This window comes from Macaca thibetana, chromosome 15 (assembly GCF_024542745.1).
Source record: "Macaca thibetana thibetana isolate TM-01 chromosome 15, ASM2454274v1, whole genome shotgun sequence".
Taxonomy (NCBI): domain Eukaryota; kingdom Metazoa; phylum Chordata; class Mammalia; order Primates; family Cercopithecidae; genus Macaca; species Macaca thibetana.
Window position 1 is genome coordinate 928,254 of NC_065592.1, and position 6,747 is coordinate 935,000.

Below are 6,747 nucleotides of genomic sequence, written 5' to 3' on the forward strand. Positions count from 1 at the left end.
GGAGTGGAAGACTCTGTCAGTGATGTGCAGGGGGAGCGGGAGGGTCCAGATAAGGCTCTTCCGGTGCTGTGTATCGATGGCCCAGAGGGTTTAAAATGGGATGTTTCCCCGCGTGCAGATGCCTTCTCCGTCACGTCCTGGGTTCCTGAGGACGAGGCACTTTGCCCGAAGTACACAGTTACCGTGGTTTCTTTTTGCCGCCCCACCCCCTGCCCCCAGCGCTATTAAGAAATGGATGTTGGCCTTGAAGTAGATGGTGTCTTAGGAAGGAGAAAATGCATTTCCCTTCCCAGTGCCTGTGGTGACCTCTGGGCAGAGTGGTAACCGCCCTGCCTGGCAGGCCCAGGACTCCCTGGGTCTCTCCGACTCTGCAGGGATGCCCCCCATGGCCTCCCGGTCAAGCCTGCTCAAGGGGCTGCCGTCCCCTGCTTCTGCAGAGAGGGTGATGACCGTCTAGGGGGAGAAGGCCTCTTCTCAGGGCTCAAGGGCCTCTATTAATAAAGTGACTGCTGACCCCGGACGTACAGGAGGGAGGAGGGGACGGAACGTTCCCAGGGTTGGCGTTTGGCCGGAGACCCTTCTTGCCTGACCCAGCTGGCCTCCGGAGCACTCCAGTTCTGCCCTGGGCCCCGAGGCTCCGATGGGCCGGAAGCTCTGCATGGACCAAGCTCTGGGGCTCCCCTTCCTCAGGGACGTAAATATCCCTGGACTGGCTCCCTGTGAGCATCCCGAGGGCCTGAAAAAAGAAGGGATGGAGCCTCGGGCCTACGGGACCAGGCGGCATTCAGACACAGGCCGTCCACCCTCCAGGAACTGGCTCACAGCCGTTCTGGAAACTTCTCAGGCTGCCCACGGTCCGGCTCTGCCTCTAGATCCCAGAGGCAGCCTGCAAGAGGGCTCTTGCTGTAATTCTCTCTCGTTCAGTTGTTCCCACGGGTGTTTGTGGATATGGGCTGAGGACAGGTGAGAGGACAAGTCCTCTCCATCGTCAGAAGCCCAGCCTGTGCCGCAGAGACAGGAGGATGTGGTGCAGGCCAGTGAGCCCAGCTTGTGTGTCTCGGTTTAGCCACTCACAGACCCCCGCGCAGTTCTCTGGGGCTGAGGTCCTCGGTACCCCAGGAGGGGAGGCAGGCCATTTTAACAAGTCATTCTGAGGACAGCAAGGCTGGCGAGAGGTGGCCATTGCTGTTGCCTGGACAGACAGGTGAGAAACCCAGGGCACAGAGAGGCCACCTGCCGGCCCCAGGCCACACAGGGGGTGTGGAATGACTTTGGGATAACTCCACACACACCAGGGCAGCCCCTACTTAGGAGAACTTTGCAGCAACCCTGAGTGCGGGTTTTAAGCAGAAATGGAGGCCAGGCTTTGGGGATGGGTGGCACCAAGAGGAAGGGGCTTTTCTGGTCTGAGAGGCCGAGTGGGGCCGGGGTCTTCAGGAGGGAGGCCAGGGCCTGCACGGTCATCGCTGTGCCAAGGAAGAAGGCACTCCAGGCGGGGACCTGGCCTAGGCAGAGGCCCCGGGAGGGCTGCTGGTGAGGCTGGGGGTTGGGGCTGGAGTAGGAGGTTGAACCTTCTTGGGATTGGCCCAAAAGATGTCACAGCACCAAAGTGTGGGCCAGCCTCAGGGTTCCCTCCAGGTGACATTTCAGTGCCCCAGCAGACGCCACCTGGGAGACTTGGTGGCCCCGGGAGGCCCTAGTGCACACTGGCTGGGAGAGGCTGCCTGTTCTCCCCGCGGTAAGGCCGACAGGCTGGGCGAGTCCCGTGGGCCTGGGGTCGCTTTGGTGGGTGCCCTCCCCTGCCTGGGCATTTGGGCCGTCCCAGAGGCTGCAGGGATTTAACTCAGGGGTGGGTGCTGGTCCCCGTGGTTGGAGCCCTGAGACCCTCTGGCCAGAGGAAGAACCCAGCATTCCCGGCACCCACGAGAGGACCGGAATAGCCGGTCTTGAATCACACCCACAGCCTTCAAGCCCCTTTCCTGCCTCCTGCGTCCCGTGCCTGCCTCCCATGCCCCACGCCCCGCACCTGCCTCCCTCGCCCCTCGCCTGCCTCCCGCGCCCCTCGCCTGCCTCCCGCGCCCCTTGCCTACCTCCCGCGCCCCTTGCCTACCTCCCACGCCCCACACCCCACGCCCTGCGCCTGCCTTCTGCGCCCCTCGCCTGCCTCCCGTGCCCCTCGCCTGCCTTCCGCGCCCGCCTTCCGCGCCCCGCGCCTGCCTTCCGCGCCCCTTGCCTACCTCCCACGCCCCACGCCCCCGTGCCGTGAGCCTGCCTTCCACGCTCCTCGCCTGCCTCCCGCACCCCTCGCCTGCCTCCCACGCCCCACGCCCCGCCCCTGCGCCTGCCTCCCACGCCCCTCGCCTGCCTCCCGCGCCCCTCGCCTGCCTTCGCGCCCTGCACCTGCCTTCCACGCCCCTCGCCTGCCTCCCACGCCCCACGCCCCGCCCCTGCGCCTGCCTTCCACGCCCCTCGCCTGCCTCCCGCGCCCCTCGCCTGCCTCCCACGCCCTTCGCCTGCCTTCACGCCCTGCACCTGCCTCCCATGCCCTGTACCTGCCTCCTACGCTCCTCGCCTGCCTCCCACGCACTGCACCTGTGCACCACGCCGTGAGCTCTGGGGCTGGGGAGCCCTGGGGAGGCTAAAGCACTTACAGAAGCTTCCCTGGGGCACCAGAGTTCGGTGAGGCTGAAAATAAGTTAGTTTAAAAAATGCCGCCAGACAGAGCACGCGGAGGCACTGGTGGTGCCAGCTTTGTCCTCTCTCGGGCCTGCCAGTCAAGACCCCTGCCTTCTGAGTGCCCGCTGCGCATGGGCTGGAACCAGGTGTCCACGTACATGATGTCTGGCCCCTGGGGGCTGCGCATTGCTTCCTCTTTGGGACTGAAGAGAAAGCCGAAGTTCAGAGAGGACCCCCAGCTAGTAGGGAAGAGAGAAGGAATTTGAAGGCAGCTCTGTGTGACTGCAGAGCTCAGGCTAGCCCCTGCTGTCTATCAGAGAAGAGGGGTGCTGACTGATGTCTGCGGGGAGCCACAGCCCCCTCATCCCCATGGCTGAAGATGTTTGGGAAATTCTGTTCGCATCTCTCCCGGGAAACTCTGAGAAGTCCTGCATGCAATAAATCTGCAGCTCCTTTTGCCCAGCCAGTGCTCCCCAAACTTCTGCCACCACGGAGCACCACCCATAACCCCTGACCCCTGGTCTAGGGCTCTGCAGACACAAGCTTTGGAAAAGCGCTGCCCTTTAGAGAGCTGGGGGCAGGACATGAGCTTGTGGGAGTGGGAGGCAGACTCATAGCTCTCCTCTGCCCGCGGGGGTCCATCCCAGACAGGGAGTGGATGGTCCCTGGAGGTCTGGTATGGAACTGGGCTGCTGTGAGTGGTTGCAGTCAGGCTGTCTAGACGCCCTGGTACCCCAGGGCCACCCATTCCCTTCTCTGCTTCTGTTTTCTCCACTGTAAATGACCACAGAAGCCGTGGCTGCTTGGTAGGGCTGTTGGGGGATGCCAGTGCCTGGTGCAGGGAGGCCCTTGACCATTGGCAGCTGTCGGGGGCTCAGGCTTGCTGGTCTGAGAGGTCTGAGTAGGGCGGGATCCTTAGGGAAGGGAGGTCTCCTTGCTGGAGGGGGGGTGTCCTGCCCTGCACTAGGCCCTGGTGAGAAGGCCGTTCCCAACAGGCACGTGGCCCGGCCCTGTTGGAGCTTTGGGCTGGCGGGGTGGAAGACCAGCTCTAAGCAGATGATTTCTGGATTTGAGCCATGCGGGTTCTGGGAGCTGGGGAAACTCATTTAGGGGTGGTCAGAGCTCATTCCAGAGGAAACAGCATGGAGGATGAGTTGGAGTTTGCCAGGGAAGACGGGAAGGAGAGGGCTCTGGTAAGAAGAGACAGCCCTGCAAAGGCCCTGGGGCCGGGAAGAGCAGCCCCTCCCCAAGGACAGCAGGGAGGGGGTGGAGCCCAGGAGGGGGCGGGGCCAGGGAGGAGGAAGGTGATGGGGTCAAATTTCACAGGACCCAGCTTCCTCCCTGCCCTGAGAGGTAGTTTGGGCAGAGGTGGGCAGCATGGAGGAGGTGGCCCAGGGAGTCCCTGTGGTTGTCCAGGTGGAGTGTGGGACTGGCCTGCCCTGGTGGGGACATACTTGCTCCAGGCACCCAGCAGCCCTTACCCAGCCCATCCGTCTGGCCCTGGGCCCCCAGGTGCTGCCTTCTGGAGGGTGCTGTATCTGGGCCTTGCCCTGGGGAGGTGGCCAGCCCAGATCCTCTGCAAACAGCTCGTCCCTCCCAGCTGCCCCCATCCCCTGATGGTCCCCACTGTAGGAGACGCTGCCTTGGAGAGGGGCAGGAAATGCCGCTGTGTTGGAAATATGGGGGTGCTGGTCTGGAGGTGCACGCTGGATGGCCCTGCCCACGCAGGGTCTGTCACGGTGCCGGGTTCTGAGAGGCTGGGGGCGCCCAGGGTGGGCTTAAGGACCCTGCCTGGTGGGTGACAGAGCAGGAGGCGCTCTAAGAGCTATCCTTGGTGAGGGAGGCATGGAGGTCACTGGAGGGGGCTCCTGTTAGCCCTTCCTGCTGTGAGGGGCGCGGAGTCCACTTGGGGGCAGCTCTGTCCCGGCTCCCACCTGGAGGCAGGGCAGGCACTTTGCCCAAGATCATAGGAGGGTCGGGGTGGGTGTGGTCTTTCAGGCCACGGGCCTGGGCCCCAACAGTGAGGACACTACCCAGAGGCTCCAGGCATTCCCTGGCTCGTGGCCACATCGTTCCCATCTCTACCTGTGTCTTCACACAAGCCTCCTCTTCCCCCATGTCGCTCCGCTACTGCCTATGTCTCTCCTCCTCCCCCGTGTCTCTCCTCTCTCCCCCGTGTCTCTCCCCCGTGTCTCTCCCCCGTGTCTCTCCTCCTCCCCCGTGTCTCTCCTCTCCCCCCCCATGTCCCTCCTCTCCCCCCCGTGTCTCTCCCCCGTGTCTCTCCCCCGTGTCTCTCCCCCGTGTCTCTCCCCCGTGTCTCTCCCCCGTGTCTCTCCCCCGTGTCTCTCTCTCCCCCGTGTCTCTCCCCCGTGTCTCTCCCCCGTGTCCTCCTCCCCCGTGTCTCTCCCCCGTGTCTCTCCCCCTCCCCCCCCCTCTCTCCCCCGTGTCTCTCTCCCCCCCCCCCCCGTGTCTCTCCCCCGTGTCTCTTCTCTCCCCCCGTGTCTCTCCTCCCCCCGTGTCTCTCCCCCCGTGTCTCTCCCCCTCCCCCGTGTCCTCCCCCGTGTCTCTCTCCCCTCCCCCGTGTCTCTCCCCCGTGTCTCTCCCCCGTGTCTCTCCCCCTCCCCCGTGTCTCTCCCCCGTGTCTCTCCCCCGTGTCTCTCTCCCCCTCCTCCCCCTCCCCCTGTCTCTCCCCCGTGTCTCTCTCCCCCCGTGTCTCTTCTCTCCCCCGTGTCTCTCCTCCCCCCGTGTCTCTCCCTCCCCCCCGTGTCTCTCCTCTCCCCCCCGTGTCTCCCTCCTCTCCCCCCCCATGTCCCTCCTCTCCCCCCATGTCCCCCTCCTCTCCCCCCGTGTCTCTCCTCTCCCCCCGTGTCTCTCCCCCTCCCCCGTGTCCCCCCCCCCCCGTGTCTCTCCCCCGTGTCCTCTCTCCCCCGTGTCTCTTCTCTCCCCCGTGTCTCTTCTCTCCCCCGTGTCTCTCCTCCCCCCGTGTCTCTCCTCTCCCCCCGTGTCTCTCCCTCCCCCCGTGTCTCTCCCCCCCCCGTGTCTCTCCTCTCCCCCCGTGTCTCTCTCCCCTCCCCCCGTGTCTCTCTCCCTCTCCCCCCGTGTCTCCCCTCCCCCCCCCCCCCCTCCTCCCCCCCATGTCCCCTCCCCCCCGTGTCTCTCCTCTCCCCCCCGTGTCTCTCCTCTCCCCCCCCCGTGTCTCTCCTCCCCCCCCCCCCCTCCTCTCCCCCCATGTCCCCTCCTCTCCCCCCGTGTCTCTCCTCTCCCCCCCCCCCCCGTGTCTCTCCCCCCTGGTGTCCCTCCTCCCTCCCCCCCCCCTTGTCTCTCCTCTCCCCCCCATGTCCCCCTCTCCCCCCATGTCTCTCCCCCCCCCGTGTCTCTCCTCCCCCCCCGTGTCTCTCCTCTCCCCCCGTGTCTCTCCTCTCCCCCACCATGTCCCTCCCCCCCCCCCATGTCCCTCCTCTCCCCCCTTGTCTCTCCTCTCCCCCCGTGTCTCTCCTCTCCCCCCCATGTCCCCCCTCTCCCCCCCATGTCCCTCCCTCCCCCCGTGTCTCCCCCCCCCCGTGTCTCTCCTCTCCCCCCGTGTCTCTCCTCTCCCCCCGTCTCTCTCCCCTCCCCCCTTGTCTCTCCTCTCCCCCCTCTCTCCCTCTCCCCCCTTGTCTCTCCTCTCCCCCCCTCTCCTCCCCTCCCCCCCTCTCTCCTCTCCCCCCGTGTCTCTCCTCTCCCCCCGTGTCTCTCTCCCCCCCATGTCCCTCCTCTCCCCCCCCCTCCTCTCCCCCCGTGTCTCTCCTCTCCCCCCGTGTCTCTCTCCTCTCCCCCCGTGTCCCTCCTCCCCCCCACCCCCTCCCTCCCCCCGTGTCCCCCTCCTCTCCCCCCCCCCCCTCCCCTCCCCCTCTCCCCCCGTGTCTCTCCTCCCCCCCCCCTCTCCCCTCCCCCCCCCTCTCCTCCCCCCCCCGTGTCTCTCCTCTCCCCCCTGGTGTCCTCCTCTCCCCCCTCCCCCCTCTCCTCTCCCCCCCATGTCCCCCCCCTCCCCCCATGTCTCTCCCCCCCCCCCGTCCTCCCCTCTCCCCCCCG